We start from the raw sequence: 21925 nt of genomic DNA, 5'->3' as shown, positions 1-21925 counted from the left end.
CAGCACAAACCCTTTGGCTGTCAATTTACATTACCACATTATGGATTAGGGAAAAGCATTGCCTGTAGTTAATGTAATATTTATGTCCATGTGTTAATGCTGTTGTTCAAACTTGTATTTATGGTTCATCAATGCAAAGCCTTTATCATTAGGGTAAAGTAAAAATTGTAAGCTCAGACTGCACTACTGACAGTGGTTCCCCAAAAAAATGTGTACACATGTTTTTAATGTTTAGCAATGTTAGGCTATGTAGAATACTCACAGAATGCTCTCTGATTAGAAGCATATATTCGCAGAAACTTGTAAGCAAGATTGATGATTCTTTGCTTTCAAAATAAAATGTTCACAAAAAAATGCAGCATTTCGCTATACTACAGTAAACTTTTGGGTACCATTTCTTTGCAGCATCATTTAGTAAAAGATGTTGATGTATGCTAGTAGTTCCCAAAAATTTTCATAATGGAAATTCAGTTTTACCAGTTTTAGTAAGATTATGGGGAACAAAAATAAACAAGCATTGGTAAAGCCAGGAGGTCTGAAATTGTTAGTCGGGCTTTTGGTTTTGTAACTGTGTGACTTGTTTTGGCATGGTTTTTTGTAAAACCTCATTGGTGTGGGATCGGCCAGACCCTCCCCATTATAACAAACTTTGACAAAAGAAAAAATAGTTTTGGTCTCAAAAAGCACACATTGCCACAGTAGTTTCTGGCATTGAACAAAATTACTGTGTGTCGATATGCTCCTTGTAAAAGAACAGAATAAGGTCACTCGCAGTGAAGCTAGCCGATAGACAGACAGAGACAGAATTTTAATAAACACAAAAGGTCATTGTTAACGCCAGACCTAATTTAGGGACCCAGTTATTAAATAAAGTCTAAAAACTGCACGCATGTCTTTGCATTAGTGCAGATATACAGCTTTTGTGAATTCACAAGACTTCACAGAAGACCAATAAATAGTACTCCTGTAAACAGCATTTTAGCACAAGGTAATTTGCAGGTGTATATTTGCTCAGATAAAAATCTGAGTGTTTACAAATTCAATTTCCCTCCAAACCCTGGAAGAAGTATTAAGTCTGCCATGGTCAGGAGCACATTTTCAACCTTTCCCAGTTGGCGAAAACCCTTTAAAACATGCAAGTTGGTAGGTTTGCACAGACTAAATAGGGCATTTCAACCCTGAAACTGTTGCTTACCATTACCTTCAGCCTCAGTATGTAGACCTGTGGACATACGGGAATTGCTAGTATTCTAACCCTACTATGGAAGGAGACCTGGCATAATCAGAGAGGCTATATCAGAGCTCTTATAAAATGAGATTGCTGCCAAATTTTGTCGCCACATTACATGGCACAAAAGGGACAAGTGGATTTTGTTACAAGACAAGTAGACTTATGAAGCAACCGCCTCCATGGACAAGAAGACATTCTATTAAATTCCACACCCCTGCAGCCACCACCAGACATGTTTCTGGAACCCTGGGTAGAGAGCCCCTGCTCTCTGGGATCAGAAACAATGCACATCCTGGGCAGAGGTGTCCCACCTCCTCCTCCAGGATGGGCCAGTGCTTGTAATGCAGCCCCCAGCATCTGCTTCTAGCAGCAGATGGCAGCCCGGGTTTACACGCCCACTTTGTGCAGGACAACCAGCTAGAAAACTTATAGGAGATTAGGAAGTGTCTACCTCTGCCAACTTCACCTCTAAAGTGGGGGAGGCGAGGTGAAGAACATCTTTCAGTCCCCATCATCTTGAAAATTGGGGGACCCCTTCAATCATGGCTAGGTCTAAGCCTCCTCCCACAGGAGGGTGGCATATTAGGGGGTAGTCACCCCAGGCAAGGTGCCCATGGGCCCTACCTGCTACTACCCTAAAATGCCCCTAAATCTAGCATTTAAGTGGCTCCCCCAGAAACTGGATCTGCAACAACCACAGAAGCAAGAAGACAAACCTGCATAGAAGACTGAAGACAACTACTGCCTTGGCCCTAGTGGCTCACTTGTGCAGTGAAGTCTCCCCAGCGGTCCTGACCTATTGTCCAGTGTTGGCTGACCTCATGATCTCCACGACTGCGCCTGCAGTATGAATCAAGAGGCTTCCCTCGACCGGCTCTGGTAAGAGGACTCTGATGTCCAAAGGCACCCCTCCATCCAAAGCCCCCTATGTGTGGATGAGCTAAACCGACATGCCAAATGATCCCCTACATCTCTAATTACCTTGGCTGTTTTTGGTCTTCCTCCAACAACCTCTGGTGCAACGCCTGCAACCTGTTTGCCAAAAGAGGAATCCCCATTGAAAAGCAATGGGCGCCCGATGCTGCTTTAGCACCCTGCACCCGGCTGTCCCTGTGCTGCTGGTGGTGTATGTTTGAGGCTGATTTGTGGTCCGTCTATGCTGGTGCTAACCCCACAAAGCTTGGCCCCTGCAACCGATTTACCTACCTGCACCCAGTGTGGCTCCAGGCACCACCAGTCTCCACTGAAAAGCATTAGACCGAACTCCAATTCTGACCTCAGCATCGGGACGCCCTTGTGCCGCTGGGGGTGCAGTTTGGTACTCACCTGACCCTTGCTGACTTTTGGTCGCAAAGACTGGATTTGTAAGTGCATTACTTACCTGTTTAACCGCGATATTGTTTTCCCCATAGGATAACCCTGAACTATGCTGAAAAGTTTTTATGTGTCAATTTATCAAGGTGAAAAGTATTTTTATTTAAAAATGTGCTTAACTTATTGTGAAGATCTTAGTCTTAAAATAAAGTACAAATTATGTTTTTCAAAAATTGGTCTAGATCTCCTTCTTGAGTCGTGTGTCCATTATTGATCACTGTTGGGCAATAAATGTCATACAATCCTCTGTGTTAGGCCTAAGGCTGCTCGCCCACACTGCCATTAATAGAGCACTTTGGGTTTTTAATTTAGCCCTGTAAACCTTTGGGAAATCCCTGGACTCTGTGCACAGTACAACCACCAAGTAGTGATACCATAACAGAGCAAGCTTCCTACACCAACATTTAGACCAGTCTTTGTATTGCTGTGCTGCGCTACCGCAGGCGATTACAAACTCGTTATTTTACTCACTTGAACCGGACAAGAATGGTCTGAACACTGTTTTACTGTGCTCCTCGCAGTTAAATGGTCTGTACTTTCCAATACTGATAACAAAGCCCACAATCCTATGACTATCAAGAAATTACTATAAAGGCGTTAATAAGAGCCCAGTTGCATTTGAAAGCACTGTTTTTATATATACAAAAGTTAATATCTCTTGACCTTCTTATTGAATTTTTGCCAATTTGGCCTTATTTTATTCATATAAAACTCTATTGGACTGGGCAGAGAATGTGTGAGAGTGATAGTGAGTGTGTGAGTGAGTGAGTGTGTGAGAGTGAGCGTGTGAGTGAGTGAGAGTGTGTGTGTGAGTGAGAGTGTATGTGTGAGTGAGTGAGAGTGTATGTGTGAGTGAGTGAGAGTGTGTGTGTGAGTGAGTGTGAGAGTGAGAGTGAGAGTGTGTGTGAGTGAGTGTGTGTGTGAGTGAGAGTGTGTGTGTGAGAGTGTGTGTGTGAGAGTGTGTGTGTGAGAGTGTGTGTGTGAGAGTGTGTGTGTGAGAGTGTGTGTGTGAGAGTGTGTGTGTGAGAGTGTGTGTGTGTGAGAGTGTGTGTATGTGAGAGTGTGTGTATGTGAGAGTGTGTGTGTGTGAGAGTGTGTGTGTGAGAGTGTGTGTGTGAGAGAGTGTGTATGTGAGAGTGTGTGTATGTGAGAGTGTGTGTATGTGAGAGTGTGTGTATGTGAGAGTGTGTGTGAGTGTGTGTGTGTGAGAGTGTGTGTGTGTGAGAGTGTGTGTGTGTGTGTGTGAGAGTGTGTGTGTGTGAGAGTGTGTGTGTGAGAGTGTGTGTGTGTGAGAGTGTGTGTGTGTGGGTGTGTGTGTGTGTGTGAGAGTGTGTGTGTGTGAGAGTGTGTGTGTGTGAGAGTGTGTGTGTGTGAGAGTGTGTGTGTGTGTGTGTGTGTGTGTGTGTGTGAGAGTGTGTGTGTGTGTGAGAGTGTGTGTGTGAGAGTCTGTGTGTGAGAGTGTGTGTGTGAGAGTCTGTGTGTGAGAGTCTGTGTGTGAGAGTCTGTGTGTGAGAGTCTGTGTGTGAGAGTCTGTGTGTGAGAGTCTGTGTGTGAGAGTCTGTGTGTGAGAGTCTGTGTGTGAGAGTCTGTGTGTGAGAGTGTGTGTGTGTGAGAGTGTGTGTATGTGAGAGTGTGTGTATGTGAGAGTGTGTGTATGTGAGAGTGTGTGTGTGTGAGAGTGTGTGTGTGAGAGTGTGTGTGTGAGAGAGTGTGTATGTGAGAGTGTGTGTATGTGAGAGTGTGTGTATGTGAGAGTGTGTGTATGTGAGAGTGTGTGTGAGTGTGTGTGTGTGAGAGTGTGTGTGTGAGAGTGTGTGTGTGTGTGTGTGAGAGTGTGTGTGTGTGAGAGTGTGTGTGTGAGAGTGTGTGTGTGTGTGGGTGTGTGTGTGTGTGTGTGGGTGTGTGTGTGTGTGTGAGAGTGTGTGTGTGTGAGAGTGTGTGTGTGTGAGAGTGTGTGTGTGTGTGTGTGTGTGTGTGTGTGTGTGTGAGAGTGTGTGTGTGTGAGAGTGTGTGTGTGTGTGAGAGTGTGTGTGTGTGTGTGTGAGAGTGTGTGTGTGTGAGAGTCTGTGTGTGAGAGTCTGTGTGTGAGAGTCTGTGTGTGAGAGTCTGTGTGTGAGAGTCTGTGTGTGAGAGTCTGTGTGTGAGAGTCTGTGTGTGAGAGTCTGTGTGAGAGAGTCTGTGTGTGAGAGTCTGTGTGAGAGTGTGTGTGAGAGTCTGTGTGTGAGAGTCTGTGTGTGAGAGTCTGTGATTGAGAGTCTGTGATTGAGAGTCTGTGATTGAGAGTCTGTGATTGAGAGTCTGTGTGTGAGAGTCTGTGATTGAGAGTCTGTGATTGAGAGTCTGTGATTGAGAGTCTGTGATTGAGAGTCTGTGATTGAGAGCCTGTGATTGAGAGCCTGTGATTGAGAGTCTGTGATTGAGAGTGTGTTTGAGAGTGTGTCTGTGTGTTTCAAAAAATGCTTTACACAGTGCCTCCGATTATAAGCCGGCCTGCTCTGTGCAAAGATACCAGAGGGTGAGCTCTGGTCATCTTTGCTGTGTAACCTACTTACCCTGATTAGAGTGGAGGGATCTGCCTGAATTAGGTGCATACCCTAGTCAACCAGTATCCCCATTTCTAACACTGGCTTTGGTAGGTGGCAGGACAAACCCCCTGGCAAAGAGAGGGGGTTTTGTGTAATTCCTCCTACCCCTTTACCAAGATAAGAATGGAGCAGCACATACGGGGACAGTGATAAGTTCAGATGTAACATGAAGTTGCCCTCCTACCTCATGATGAGGGGGTGGACCTGGGCACCAGTCTCCCCTCCCCAGTCCTTAGAAAAAGCAGGGAAGGGAGTGGAACAGCTTGAAAAGAGAAATTCATAAGTGAGCATGCTTACCTGCAAACTTATGAATAATTTAGATCTTAACCATATGCAGCAGCGGTGGGAAACTCGGTGTTGTGAACACAGACTCTGCTCCTACTGTCCACATATGGGCAGTCTACCGTTTGGGAACTATTTGAAAAATAGGCATTCTTTAATATGCATAATGTACACTCATTTTGCCTTATAGCTTTAAAACGGCTGAATGGATTTTTGCACACTAAGTAAAGGCACCGAATGACGAAAAGGTCATTTGTCATTAAAATTTGGGGACCATTCTTTCAATGGTTTAGGAGTTATGCGCTCCCAAAATGTATTGGAAATCAAATTATATTGGTGAAGAAAACCCCCTTTTAATTTTTGAACAGTTGCGTGATCTGCACCAAATATGGCGCGCTCTTAGATGTCCTCTGAAATATTTCTGAGTTTGCTGCCGATTGGTCAAAGGAGGGAAATGTTATTAAGGGTACAAAAGTCAAATTTACCTTTAAGTGAGGTGTCAAATTGTATTAAAAGGGTCTGAATGGCCCTGTGAGAGATTATATACATTCATATGCATGCCAGACATTAGCTGAGTATGCCACGAGATTGCCACATTTGGTGAAAATCTATCAACAGTGGCGTGTGTTTGAAGGGGGCGCGGCAACGAGGCAGATGAGAGCGGATCCATGAGCACAGAGCTTCGCGTCACCCCAGTCGATTATCCTGATAAGGGGTGCAGAACGAAGCCCCCAGCTTCCTAGGGTGCAAGAGGAGTGTCCGGAGGACTCGGTAGTCCAGAAACTGGACTTGGCAGCGGCGGAACAAGGTGAAAGGCCGACTGGGAGAGAGCCGCGCCGCAGCTTCAAGATGGCGGCACTGGGGCTCGGCGATTCTAATGGCCAGGACGACGTCTTGGACTGGAGTGCTTAACGGGGGCTGCCAGAGTGGCAGTAGTCTACACGGGGACCTGTCACGGCCACTGAGGAACTTAGCAAGAGCTTCCCGCCTACCCGTGAGCCTGGTGCCTAGAAGTGCCCGCTGGCTGGGGGAACGCAAGATGGCGGCGTGAGAGGCCAGACCTGTAGTGGCAGCGGACTGGAGTTGCAGGCGGGTCCGGGACGTCTGCGCCACCATCAGGAGTCTGGCGAGATTGGTGGCTCTACGCGGGGAGGAACTGGGTCCTGCCGCGGCGACAGACGAGACATACATCGACGTGAGCGGGCCCTCCCTCCCCCTCCCCCTACCTGAGAGGGAAATCGGCAGCCCCCAGAAGGCGCTGCGGTGCGTGGGGAGGCACCCGCCACGAACGGACTGCAGCGCTGGAGCAGCTGGTGCACAAGGTCACCTGAAGGACTGAGACGGCCCGGGAAATGGAAGAAGCAAGGCAGCGACGTTGACGGGGCCACACCTCGGAGCCTGTGGCACGCTGGGGCACGGGAGCTGCTGGCTGGGGAACTCTGATAGAGGTACACAGTGGCAGTACATCTGGTCCCAGTCACAGGGAGAGGCTGAAATTACGGCAACTGTAAGGGGGCAGAGGAGCTACATAGAACTTGGTGCCCTGGGGCAGTGCAGGCCTTGGAAGTGGCTGCAAAGCACTGGAATGGCGTGACCACCCGTGAAGGAACCTATAGTGAGGGCACCGGCCTCACAGTGTGGAAGCCGAGTTGAACGGACCGCCTGCTGCTGAACATTGACCTGGGGATAGGGAAGGCCCAGAGACTGGTATGATCCCAGTGAGGAGGATTACACGGCAGCTGGACATTGGTGACAGAGTGTGGATGGGCATGCATAGGGGGTGACTCCCCCCACCTTGAAGATCTCACTGTGGGTGCAACTGTGCCGCCTGGATCAAGGAAGCGGCAACACCAGAGAATTTGGTGGGGCTTGGAAGGGTGGGGAGACCACGAAGAGCTAGTGCAGAGACAGTTGGAGACGCTGGAGTGCCCTCAGCAGGGGTATTTTTCAATGTGAGGCGGCGATGCTGGTGAGAAAGACAGGAGAAGCGCCCTCACAGCTGGCACAGCTGCGGGGCTGAGCCGCGCACTTAGCGGGAGGAAGCGAAGCAGTGGTAGAGTGGTCTAGTAGGACAATTGGGATGTCGTGGCTGGAGATTGCCGGATAGTAGTGGGTTTCACGGCTGGCATAGAGAGCCCCTGGTGCCCAGCTTGAGAGCGGGCCACCTGGAGGAATGAAGTTGCAAGGAGAGGGACCGGACCAGGTGTAAGAGTCGACCCGGACAGGCCCTGTTGGAGTACGATCATCCTGAAGAGACCGTGGCGTGACAGGGCTTGGAAGAGGACCCCACAGGGTGAGTGATTCCAGGGGAAAGCAAAGAACGGCGCATCGAGGGTGGCTGGTCTGTTTGAAGCACAGAAATGCAGCGGGCGGCTGCGGAGAGGAGGCGAATCACAGGGAGAGCCCGGCGGTCTAAAGGTCCCTGGCTCTGAAAAGACATGGGGAAGCCTCGAGGGCAGCAAGTGGGGGCACCGGCGGAACAGGAGGAGGACACGCCCGCCACAGATGCGCAAGAGGGATCACAACAACGTCCAGAAGGGATGCTCCAGCAGCAGGTCAACCAAATACTGCAGGCCATAACTGATACTAGGGAAGCCTTGCAAAAGGACATCGGGCATGTTGCGCAGGGTCTGGGGCTGCTCCGGGCGGACCACGCCAAATTGGCCGACAGGGTGAAACAAACAAATAGCCATAGAGGCCCTGGAACCGGCTCAATAGTCAATGGTAGCGCAGATGACCGACTTACGGACACTGGAGAGGCGCGCTGAGGATGCAGAAGAGAGGAATCGGAGGAACAACATCCGGGTTGTTGGCCTTCCTGAAGGGGTGGAAGGATCCAACATGGTGGAATACCTGGAGAAGTGGCTGAAGGTGACCGTCGCACCAGCGGGACCGACGTCCTTCTTCACTTTGGAGAGAGCTCACAGAGTGCCTGTTAGGCCACTGGCTCCCAGGAGACCACACAGGCCGGTGGTGGTCAGGCTGCTTCACTGCAAGGACAGAGATCTCCTGCTGAACCAGGCCAGGATGGCGGGCCCTTACACAGTAGACAACAGCAAGGTGATATTGTTCCCGGATTACACGCTGGAGGTCCAGCGCTGCAGAGTATCATTCGTGGCAGTTAAGAGGGCACTTCGTGAAGAGGACATTCAATACTCTATGTTTCTGGCACACCTGAAGATAACGATGGACAACACGTCGTCGTTCCACGACAGCCCTGAGGAGGCTTGGAACTGACTGGAGATGTATAAAGCACGAATTAGAGAGGCGGGGAGTGGCGTCAATGCAGACAAGACGGGCCCCGGCCGCGCAGACTAAGGCGCAACCGGCAACGTAATCCAGCGGCTCAAAGACCGACGGACATGCAAACGGAGAAGGAGCGTACGGCCGCCTTGCAAGCCGTCACGGCCATCTCATGAGAAGGAGGGGGTCCACAACCAGAAGGGACGGACTCTGAAGGGGGAATCCATGGAAGAGGATAATTACCAGTCAGATCCCGGAAGCCAGAAGCTACCCCATGTGACAGCTGGGACCTCAGATGAGATTGATGATGGGTGATGTAGACACTGGTTGGCCATGAAAAGTGTTGGGTGGATGGGGTCAGTGAGCAATAGTTTGGATGTGTTTTAATGTTGTAGTGCCTGTTCTGGGGGGAGGGAGTTTGGGAAGAGGGTTTGGGAGTAGGGGACACCGGTGTGCTCTTAGGTATGAGGTGGATGAAGGAGGAAAGGTTTGACCAAAGTGGAATGTGCGGGGCTTCATGAAATGCAAAGGCGGCACAAGGAGCATGCTTACCTGGTGAGACGAGGGGTGTATTTAGCTCTTCCTCAAGAGACATACCTTAACCGAGCTGAAGGAATGGCCCTGAAAAAAGGTGGAGGGGGCAATTGTTTTAGACGACTTACTCAGCGTTTGCTAGGGGCGCTTTGGTGTGGGTTAGAGCGGGGGTCCCTTTCCAGCCAATGCAGCACTTGGCTGACCCAGAGGAACGGTTCGTAGCGGTGTTTGGGCAGCTCGGATGTAGCCTTATGCAGTGTGTATGCCCCCAATGTAGACCAACACTCCTTTTTTGAGAAACTGTGAGGGAACCTAGCGCCCTATCTAACTCCTGCGACAATAATGGGGGGAGACTTTAATTCCATAACAGACGTGGGGCAAGATAGGTCCCATCCCCAGTTATCTAGCACCTCAGTGCATAGGATTTCCAAGGCAAGGAGCGCCAGGCAGACAAATTGGGGGCTGGTGGACAAGTGGCGCACCCAGCATCTGGAAGAGAGGGATTATTCTTATTACTCAGGCCTTCATGACCTACATGTACGGTTAGATGCAATATTATGCGCCCCTGCTGTACACTCCAAGGTGATGGGTAGCGAGTACCTGGCGAGAACCTTAGCAGATAATTAATCTAATAAACAAAAGAAAGAGTATCACCGTAGACTAATCGTGGATTCTTAATGGGATATGTGTTTGAAAAAAGGAAAAAAAAATCCTTTTGTAAAAAACCCCTCACTCACCAGCCTGGTGGTGACATGCTTCATCATTGAGGTCCTTATCAGACCACAACCCATTGCTAGTACAGATACGGAGTCGTGAGAGGGCGGTAATACCGACCTGGTGGCTCAGACCGGAGGCACTGGAAGACCCGTTTTTTGGTGAGGAGTTGGCGGCGGGCATTGAGGTTGTGCTCAGGGGTATATGTATTACCAAGATGAAGGGAGTACGGAAAACTATTTTAACTGACCTAGAAAAAGTGGAATGCCGCCTGCGAGATGCAGAGAAGGACCGACCGGAGAACCTGGGGGCACAGGCTGAGGTTTCGGAAGCTAGAGCGGCAGTAGCGGTTCAGGTGGAGAGGCTGCGCTCCTTTGATTATAAGACTTACAGGACAAGGATGCATGTGGAGGGGGACAAATCAACCGCACTGCTGGTGTGGCTGGCTAATCCAACCCCCCTGGGGGGGGGGAGCCAAAATTGGGCCCGGTAGCTCCCACAGGAGAGGTGGTGTGCACACAATTCGGGATAAACAGATTGTTCCTAGAGTATTAGACTGGGCTTTACCGTAGCCAGCTGACCCCGGGGTCCGGTGATATAAGGGAATATCTGGAGGAGGTGGCCTTGCAGAGCTTGAGCAAGGAGCAGGGGGATCTGCTGGGTAGTGACATAATGGTGGGATAGATTCGGAGTGCAATTAAACATAAGGCCCGTAACAAGCCACCCGGGGTGGACGGCCTCCCTACTGAATTCTATTCCAGCAATGCAGATTGCTTGGCTCCGCAATTGCAATTAATATAATCGGGAGGCACACAGAGCAGGGAGGTTGCCTAAGACCACTAGGGAGGCTATTATTATTCCCCTCCTGAAACCAGGGAGAGAAGCCATGGATAGGAAAGCATATCGTCCACTGTCAATGTTAACAACCGACTACAACATTTTGAGCAGGATCTTAGCGTCCCGCTTACTCCAATATATGGCGCAGTTAATACATCGAGATCAATCGGATTTCATACCCAAGCGTAACAAGTCTATAAATGTGAGACGGCTGCTGCAGATCCTGGAGCATTGCCGGGACCTGGTACCATCAGCCTTGATTCTCCCAGTGGACAAAGAGAAGGCATTTGATAACCTGGAATGGCCATTTCTCTTTCAGGTTATGCGCAAGATGAGACTGGGGGAGAAGTTCGTGAGATGGAAGCAAATATTATATGACTCAGCAACGGCCCGGGAGAGAACGGGGGGACAGTGTCAGCATCCTGTGCAGTGGGAGGAGGGATGCGACAGGGTTGTTCGTTTTCCTCACTGCTGTTCGCACTGGTGATTGAGCCCCTGGCGGTGCGAGATAGATCAGGGAGGCATTATACTGGGCTGGAGATGCCGGGAGACATGCATTATATATCGCTCTATGCGGATGACCTGCTGATGTTTCTAGCAGGCCCTGGCGAGGACTTAATGGGAGCGAATGCATTGTTGCGGGCATTTGGGGCGGCGTCAGGGCTGTGAGTGAACTGGGAGAAGGACCAGCCTGTTCCCGGCGTGCTGAGCAGAGAGAGCCCTTGACGAATTGAATGGAACACGATGGGAGCCATGCTGCCTGCCATATCTGGGAACTAACATTTATCACGAGCAAGCAGATCTTTTGGAGGGAAATGTGAATAGAGCAGTGCGAGGGGTCAGAGGGAGCATGACGTTCTGGAGTATTCTGCCACTCTCAGAGTCAGGAAGGGTAGTGCTTCTGAAGATGGTAGCCTTACCTAGACTACTATATTACTTCAGGACACTGCCGATTTGGATCCCGGGTCTGGTGTTTAGGACGCTCAGAACTATGGTGGGAGGATTTCTATGGGGGAACGGCAGGAGGCGGGTGGCTCCGACTACGATGATGAGGCCTAGAGCAGAGGGGGGGATGGGCAGTCCTGGATTTTGAACTGTACCATCTGGCGGCCCAACTACAGTGGCTCACGCAGGCGGCTGGTCGAGAGTTTAGGGGGCCGGATGGCCCGGAGGACCGACGGTTGCCACAACATGTACTGTCCCTTGTGATCTTGGGTCAGCGGTTGCGGGACGATTCATTGACCCATGAGGAGAAAGCACTGAGGGCATGCTGGAATAGATGCAAGCGTAGGATAGGCTGCGTTCGCCCGTGTGCGCCGGAGATAGCCCTTGGAATGTGTACGGCCGTACTGCACGGGGGAGACTGGTCAGCATTGGCAGAGTGGGAGGGGCTGGGGTTGCAGATGGTAGGTGACCTATATGACGAGGGAGCTCTCTTGCCTTACCAGACACTACAGGATAGATACGGCTTGCCCAGAGGTGACGTCCTGCTGCACGCTGCACTGGTAACGGCGATTCAGAAGCACTGCGGGGAAGGACTGCTGGAACCACAAACATCCTTGACATGTCAATACGTAGTGATGGCGGCAGGGACAGTAAAGGCTGTAACATGCCTGTATAGGCGACTGGTGGAGGAGGGGCTTTAGCCACTGACTCTGCTGCGAGAAAAATGGGAGGTGGACCTGTGCAAGGATATACCTGAATCAACTTGGGCTAAACTAGTGGAACGGGCGTGGAATGGTAAGCGAAATGCTAGATTCCAACGTATTCATTTTTATATCATACACAGAGCGTTCTAAACGCCAGCACAGATAAATTCATTTTTTAATGTAGAATCTGCATGTTGCCCTAGATGTCAGTTGAAGGCCGCAGACTTCCAGCACATGCTGTGGAGTTGCCAGCAGCTCGGATCGTACTGGGAGGAGGTGGTTGAGGTCCTATGGGGGGTGACGGATAGGCAGATAGAACCCAGCATGGGCGCATGCATACTGCATTGGTTTCCTCATACGGCGCAATCTAAGGTAGCAAATTCATCGATTTGGGGCTGCTGTTAGCCAAACGGGAACTCACCAGAAAATGGAAATCCAGGCAGGGGCCTAGCATAGAGCGATGGAAGGCGCAATTCACAGTCTGGGCGGCTAGTGAGAGTACGGTCAGGTTCCAACAGGCCAGAAGAGCGAATAATGAAAAGGCGATGGATTCTACGTGGGCATGGGAAGCCCTGGTGGTGCTGCTGACATTGCCAGAACCGGACTCGGACTCTGAATCTTTAGAAGCCTCTCAGGAAAATGCTGAAGCACGCAGCATGTAGACAGGCTTGTGGTGGCTGTTGGGAAGAGTTGGCAAGGTAGGATAAGGCTGGAACTGGGAAGCAACTTAAACGCATTAGGATACTGGCACACCTTACACGATGAAGTGGAATTAAAATTGTGGTTCAGAACATAGAGCACACCAGTGAAATAGGTTATGTGGGAGGAGGGACAGGAGGCAAACGATCGTGGGAGCTTCAAGCGGAGCAACTACTGTACTGATAGGTGTATTGAAGACATGTAGTGGTGTTTATACTGGCCAAAAGACACAGGGTGGGGAAGACTAATATGATACTGATTCTGATAAGAAAACGATCTTAACTGTTGAAAATGACTTTTTACAATGTATCCAGTACAGTGCCCTTATTGCTGATGAGTCTTGTATATTAGGGGGTGGGTTATGTTCAGGTTGAAAATCAATAAAAAAAAATTTTTTTTTTAAAACCAGTGCGTGTGTTTGTGTGTTTTCAATAAAAATAGGTTAAAGTTCAGTTATACGTGAGGAAGGTAGTAAGATTTTAACTTATGTTAAAAAAGACGTAGAAATTCAAAGAAAAGGCACACTTTTAAAAAAACAGGGAAATTTGCCAGTTATATGTAACTAACACATATATTATGTGCACTGCCATCGATTTTAGATGTCATCAGTGATGTAATATGTGAAGTCAAAAGCAGAGCCTCACAGCAGTGCAAGTTATGCTTATATCACTTATATATAACTGGTGAATCTCCCTGGAAACGTGAAACGGGGAGAGCCCAATGGCTTTTAATCCCTTCGCTGCGGCGGCTATTCCGCCGCAGCGCTAAGGGGGTAGGGCAGCCGCGCGGCGGTCACGTGCTTGTGACGGAACCGCTCCGTCACGGCTCGCGGGTGAGCTGTGCTTGTGACGGAACGGTTACGTCACGAACGAGCCCGCTCAATGGAACGCACCGCGCAGGCGCGAAATCAGCGCCGCGCAGGCGCGCCGAGAGGGCCGTGACGGAACCGTTCCGTCACAAGCACAGCTCACCCGAGGCTTGTGACGGAACGGTTCCGTCACAAGCATGCAAGGGGTTAAGAGCCAGAAAAGCACACCTGTGGTTCCGAACTGACACTACTGTGCAAAGCTGGGAAATGGAGCGGTCTACATTAGTGTTTTTTTTTAAATAAATACTGTGGGCAAAATCTGCCCTGCTTTTTCACTCCAATTCCTTTACTAATCTTGAGTGGCTAAGTTTTACAAAAAAAGCACTGTGATGCCAAACGATAGTCAACATTAATGGGGATAGTCAACGTTTATGAATGTTGTTGAAAATGCCATGATGGCGAACCTGTAGCATGCCTGAAGCATTGATTCGGGTCCCCAGTAGTGAAGTCATAAAAAAACACTGGACTGCATTATATTTACACCCTTCTTTGCAACTATTAATAAACTGATATTGAAATCTTAAAATATTCGGTTTAAGAAATCTACTAACCCTGGGCTTACAATGACCCAAAAGAACATTGTGGCGGTTTTCGGTACCACTCCTTACAATCTGTCCTATCAGATTAAAGACAACATTTAGCCTTTAATTGTTGGACTGCAAGCTCATTAGATAGAATTGCTCTACTCAGACAATAGGGATCCAGTATGATAAGAACATCCACTCCCTGGCTCTCCAACATATATCGGTACCACACATGCTGTTTTTTTATGTTTCCAAGGTAGGAGTTGTCAAATATTCTTCTAAAAGTCTCACTTTTCTCATAACCAGCCTAGACTCGTTAGTTCTTCTCAAGATCCATGTGATACACTGTCATGGTTATTTCAGGAAAAAATGTAGAGCATTTTACTCAGTTTTAGTTCGATGTTGGATCTATTGTTTTAATTGCTATATTGGCGTAGGCAGGCACCTCTTTATCAGTTTTTTTCCTTTACTTCGGAAGAAATGGGCACCTTGTTATCAGTCATTAAATCTGACTCACCTTCCATTCCATACCATTCTCAGATGCTGTTGTAGGTCTTTTTTCCTCTTCTAGGGGATCTATTTAATCCTTCTCTAACAAAAGCAGAGATTATATTGCCCCTCTTCCTAAGTGACCTTCAGCAGGTTTTAATGTTTTGTCTGATTTTACATTCATCTTCCTTGAAAAGAATGATAAATTAACTTATCAACTTATCTTGAAGCTATTGAAGCTATCGGCTGGTTGGTGAGACACAATCTGGTTTCAGGCAACTTCACAGCATAGCGATCATGCTCATTGAAGTAGTTGCTGATCTCAGAATCATCTTGGACCAAGGCAGATCTGCTGTTTCGATCCTTGATCTCTCTGCGGCTTTTGACACAGTCTCTTATTCTGTGCTCATCTAATGTCTATCAGATATATTGGTTTGAGGCTCTGCTCTAGGTGGCTTAAATCATCTCCTGATGGGAGATCACACTATGTTTTCCTACAATCGTTTTGCTCTGGAAGTTTCAATTTACTCTGACGTTCTGCAGAGTTTCTCTCTTAGCTCCACCCAATTTTACATATACATTACTCCTTTTTCAGTCTTTATCAGTTCCTACGAATGTAGCATTATGTCATATACTAAATGCACATGCGTCATTGGTTCCATCTTTGATAGCCTCTGCGAAAGGCAGAATAGCTTATCCACCTGTTTGTCAGCAGTGGACAAATGGACATGTCAACAGTCCTTCAAAATGATCTCAAAACAGACATTTTGGTACCTGGCTTTCAATCTTCCGACTGGTAATCTAATTGGTGGACTTCTGAACTAGTTCATATTCCAACTCACGCTCTATGTTCGAGGCATTTAGGCATTCTATTTTATGTCCGCTTATCTTTTGCTTTTCCAGTTTCTTCGGTGGTACTTTACTCTTGCAAGATCTATTCAGAAGGAGATTCCTATTCTTCCTGTGCCTGGACAGAATACTGCAACCCAAGCTAATCTCCCAGTTAGATCCCAAGAATACACTGTATTTATGACTTCCCACCTATTTTATTAAGAGGCTTCAAATCATTCAGAATACAACTGCACAAATCATTCAGAATCTTTCGCAAAAACAGCCAGTTTTGCATCATTTCCCTTTTTTACATTGGCTCCCTCTGTGACAGAGAAGCACCATTAAGGCCTTATGTCTTGTCAACAGGTCTTTAAGGGCCTCAGCCACCTCAAAAGAATACTAAATCTGTACAGACTCGCATGAGCTGTTTGCTCAGCTTCTGCAGGTACCTGTGGTCAAAAGAAGCCAAACTGGAAGCTAATCCTTTTCTTATACAACTGCTAAAAACTGTAATTCTCTTACTCTGGCTGTCAGATTCTCTCCTGCACACGTTTCCTTCAGGAAAGACCTCAAGTCCTGGCTGTTTAATTAGGTTTAATTCTTCTCTTTTTCTGCTTGCTGTTTTTGATCTCCTCAGTGCCAGGACACAATACTGTATAGGCCACAACTTATTGTAAAATACGAACATAGCGCCAGGAAAAACTTGTGTGCTTTCAACAACTCATCTTACCAAGTGGAATGTAACAGCCCTCAATTGTTATGAATAGGAATGCAGAAGTCACTGTTGTTACACAAAAAATCCCAGCAGACGCACATGGGGGAGCGGGGGAGCAAAGGAGCATCGGGAGACGTGTTCTTGCTGACGGGCAGGATCGGTGCCCCAACACTTTTATTTTTATATTTTATTTTGCTGCCGAGTTACAAAAATAAAGCGGATAAAACATAGAATTAGCTTTCATTCTACCACAGAATTTGATGATATTACTCAACATGGATCCCACTTCTCTCTTTAAATATTAGATTTAAATGACAGATTCAAGATGATGAAGGCAGTGAAACTCAAGAGTAGGCAGCAGATACAATTATTGACGTTGTCAAGAGATAGCCATGATTCAGCATTAGCAAAACCAAACTAGTTGGGATCTGTGAAACTCTGCATGGCCAGTCATTGTCAGAACCCACTTGTATGATCAGACCACTGAAACAAGGGTGCTTGTCAATAGCCCAACTTTTCAAACTTCACACTGCAGATCTAGGGTAGGCAGTAACGAGGTAATTTCCTTGCAGACTAAGCCGGATACAGATTTATGTATTTCAGTATGCCGATTATACAGCAGTGCTGAACTGTGTCGAGTCGGTTTACACAGGGTTTTGAAAGAGCTACCAGTTCAGAATAAAATAAATAGGATGTATTTTAATCTGGTTATATGATTTCTACATCTGACAATGTTTTAGTGTATGTAATAACAGTGGCCAAATAGTTTGTCTTTTTTTAAATGCTGTTTTATTGCAATGCTTCAGTTATTCTCAGGGTAGATCTGAACTGAACCAGTGCCTGCCTCCTTGACTTCTTATGCAAAAGAATTTGCAACTCCATAAAGGAAAATAACCTCACAGGACCAAAATCATCCACTAGTAAATTATTTTTAATTGGCTAAGGAATTAAAATAATCCCCCGTCCATGTAACATCTTCAAAATTTCAATCTTAAAACGATGTTTAGCCAAAAGCTCGACTGGCAGTAAATCCTTAGATGAAGCAGCAATGTTTAAGTAGGCAAAAGAACACAGAGATCCAAGTAAGTGGAAGGTACATATGCATGGAATGTTCTTTCCTTTTTTCCAAGTATGGATGCTCCTCACACTTTGACTATTTTTTTTTTGCTGAGCTGCATGTGCATCCATTAAGAGTCAGAATACTGATGTAAGATCATAAACCATTGGGTTTGCTAATTCATTCTTGGAACAAGACCAATTTTTCCTTTAAGGAAATTGGATAATAACTTGAGGATCATGAAGAAAATGGTTCTATTTTCAGACAGACTATAATAACATTTTAGAAAAGAAGATGGATGTAATTTAGGGGGTCACATCTGCGACCCCTGGCACTGCCTTTGTGACCTCCTAGCCTCAGAGGTGGCAAAGATAAATCAAGAAACAAACAGAAGGTAAACAGTGCTGTGATTTGGACGGTTTACTTTCTGCAGCTCCGACTGTGAACAGAAGCAAAAGGCTCTTTGTTCTGTAAATCAAACAAATGCAGCGATGCAATATTTACTCTCCTGAATAGAATAAAACAAATAAATAATACACGCTTTAAATAGGATGTTGCTAGTTTTCAATATTGTAAACTCATGGAAAATTATGTGTTTATAAAAAAAAACTCACCTACGAGCTTTAATGAGTGAGATTGCCTTATATGTGATGCTAATAAAAATAGATTAACAATGCTAAGAAATTACTGAGTCAATGACAGTTCGCATTCAATAACTGCTCTACATAAAATAATAAAGGTGGAAAATATTACAATTGTTTTATAAAACTTTTTGATCGTCTTTCTGTAATTTGCCAATACATTTTGCATTGGAGCATACAAGAGGGAAAACATTAAATCATGACAGTCTGGTATAAATAATTTGGCTTCCAGTGTTCAGTATTTTTGGCACTATATATTCTCCTCTTCCAACAAAAACTATTTCAAAAAATAAAAAAAGAGAAACGTCTAATGTTCCCAAAAACATCTGTACCCTACTTAAAATGCAAGTAGAAAATTGAATGGACATTTATCTTTGTTGGCTATCTTTGATATAATTATATGTTAACGATGCTTTTAATTTCAGCAACCTCAAGTATTATATATATCATGTCATCTGGATTAAGCCCACATATCATTACCAAGGAAGATTCAGTGTCAAAGATCATCTAACATTACTTTTTTATGTCATTGTATAGAAAAGTGATTATGAGACGCCACTTACGCTATACCTGGCATTTTGGTTGAATCAACCTTTATGCCATGGAGAAGAATAAAGAATGGGTGATAAAACGGTATGTATTTCGAGTGTCAATTGGCTTCCATGCACTTTTATGAAATCTGACATCTAAAATACTAACCCTTGAAGAGAGACAGTACAGGTTCGTCCAACAAAATGCATATGCAAAGCCCTGCACATACACCCTACACTGCCTAAAAATGCACTGCTTACTCCATCATCCAAGAGCACGTTTCCCAACATATTTACTGGACAATGGGTATGTGTAATGAACGAGAAGCCACATTAGATATCAGGTAGATCCATGGGACCGAACCCTTGAAAACCAGGCGTACAAAGACAGGCATACTCACCTGACAGGGACAATCCCTTCACTCCACTGCCTGTACAGTTCCCCAAAATGAATCAGACTGCTCTACAAAGGAAGCCTCAGAACTGGAGTGGCATCTCCAGATTATAGCATTCGCTGCAACACCACACCAATGCAAAATATTAGGATACATAAATGACAACTAACTAAAGTTACGAAAAAATTACAATGCAATGAGTACATCATTCTGAAGGCTAAAGTCAAGATCAACACGTTCTTGCACCCCACCTTGGGAAACATCCAATTCTCAAACTAGGAACTTTTCCATACAAGCAAAATAGCATAATAAATGCTTGCACTGCGGCACTTGTGCAGGTAAAGGAAGAACGAGAACTTCATCAAGCCACTTAACCGCTGCAGTTGGAGCAAGAACACAGTTCTGCGCCTATATTTTTTCTCCAACAATGGATAGCTCACAAGAGAGGAACCAGTGGAAAGACCAGATGTGTCTCTTTTCTGGTGCCCGTCATCCCTTGTTGACGATGGTGGGCTCTAAAAATGCTACCAAGATAACACCATTGACACCTGAAACCAAAGGGCGGGATGCTCTTTGGCACAGGATGAGGCCCTCCTCAGTCCACACCCAATTAACCAGGAACCATATAAAAGTTTCTTTGGGGAGCCATATTAGCTATTAAAAAGTCTTGTTTGGCTCACACCAGTGACCGCGACATATAGAGAACCAGAAATATTTACTAAAAATAAACTTTTAATCATGAGAAAAGGAGATGAGGAGAGACATTTGCGCAGTGGCTCTAGCCCATGTTCTCCTGCCCAGTTTCCACCTACAAACAGGTCCCTTGCAAAGCAAGACCATGTTGGCTTGCCAGTTGAAATCCAGGGGGAATAAAAGGAGCGGGCTGTCTAAAATGTACACTCCCTTAAAAGTACTGCAAAAAACAATACAACCCTTTAGACTCAAGAAACTGTCCTCAATTACAGAAATATGTAAATGTAAATCCATCCATATCACTCAAAATCCGTTAATTTAAAAGAATCCAAACCCTTTTCTACCTAGGTGTCATGATTCATCATCAGGCAGCTTCACATCTGGACAGGTAGTGTGGATAGGCGTTTTTATCTAGGAGCTCTTGATGGAAGTCTTATTGGATGAATGTATGCAGGAAATGTGCAAAATAGATAACTGGTAAGGTTTGTGTTTAACCCTTTGCATCCTTTTGAATAGTCATATTTTGGGTGGTTCCGACTGATCCACCTTAACATTTCTCTCTCATTGAGTATGTTATGTTATGTTATGTTATGCGTTTTTATTTGGCGCACAGATGCTCCAGCTAAGGAGCGTCCTGGCGCCCGACAAGGCAGCTGCACAACACAACTAAACAAACAAACAGTGTAACCAAACTAAGGGAATAAAAAGGTTTTCACCGCACGGCGAAAGGAAAACAGATCCCTCATAGCACGAATCGCCGGGGGCAGGGAGTTCCACAATACCGCCGCACGCACTCGAAACGAGCGTCCTCCAGCTCTGCTCCGTTTGAAGCGCGGCACCACAGCTAGTTCTAGGTCCGCAGATCTCAAAAGACGCGCTGGAGTGTAATGGGCGAGGAGGGCCATCAAGATCACAGCTGGGGAACCCTTCAAGATTTTATAGGCGACGCAGAGGACCTTAAACTGGATCCGCTGGGCCACCGGGAGCCAATGCAGTGACCGCAGGGTGCTGGAGGTGGGGCAGAATCTTGGAAGGCCTACCACCGCTCTTGCTGCGGCGTTCTGCACCCGTTGTAAGCGCGCAATCTCCGCCTGATTCAAACCAACCAGTAAGGAACTAGCATAATCCAGCCTCGAGATGACTGTGGCTTGGATCATGAGTTGCCTGGTGGTGGCATCGAAGAACTTAAGCACTGGACGGAGCCCGCGCAGGATGCCAAAGCAGCATGCCGCCGTGCGTTTGGTGTGACACACAAACGTGAGGGAAGGGTCCAGCCAGACCCCGAGGTTCTTAAGCTCAGCGACTGGGATGGGAGCAGGACCCAGATCCCCAGGCCACCATCTCTCTCCCCAGAGCTCCGGGTGTCTGCCAAAGACCATGACCTCGGTCTTACTAGCGTTCAGCTGGAGATAGTTGGACGTCATCCAGCTGGCGACCGCCCGCAGTCCTTGTTGAAACCTGGGGGCATCCACTTCGGCATCCCCGCTGATCGTGACCGCTAGCTGGGTGTCATCGGCGTATGACACCATCGTCATACCCCATTGCCTGACGACCTCAGCTAGCGGCCTTACGTACAGATTAAACAGCGTAGGACTCAGCGAGGAGCCTTGGGGGACCCCCTGGTTCAACGGATGGAATTTGGACTGATACGGTGGGACGGTCACGCTAAAGGCCCGGTTGGCTAAAAACGACCGGAACCACTGGAGAGCGATGTCGGTCACACCAACCTCCTCTAGGCGCTGCAGAAGGATCGGGTGCGAGACGGTGTCAAAGGCAGCGCTCAGGTCTAATAGCACAAGCGCTGCCGTTTGTCCCGCGTCTAGCACGGAGCGAATGTGCTCCACCATATAAAGCAGAGCCGTCTCCGTGCTATGACCGGCCCTGAACCCATTCTGCGTCGCGTCGAGGATATTTGCACGGCGGAGATGTTCCGAGAGAACAGCATTTACGTGCGCCTCCGTAACCTTAGCCGGCCACGGCAGGAGTGAAATCGGCCGATAGCTCTCCGGCTTGCTCCCGTCCAGGCTGGGTTTC

At 47.2% G+C, this 21925-nt stretch overlaps 1 protein-coding gene across 2 annotated transcripts in view; it reads right to left on the bottom strand.

Moving 5' to 3' along the window:
- LOC147730798 (protein phosphatase 1 regulatory subunit 12B-like) overlaps positions 1-21925 on the bottom strand; it is a 654976-nt gene that overhangs the window by 495800 nt on the left and 137251 nt on the right. The window lies entirely within an intron of this gene.

This window comes from Lissotriton vulgaris, chromosome 2_1 (genome assembly GCF_964263255.1).
Source record: "Lissotriton vulgaris chromosome 2_1, aLisVul1.2, whole genome shotgun sequence".
Lineage (NCBI taxonomy): Eukaryota > Metazoa > Chordata > Amphibia > Caudata > Salamandridae > Lissotriton > Lissotriton vulgaris.
Note: the sequence above shows the minus strand (reverse complement) of the source record. Positions and strands in the feature narration are given on the sequence as shown.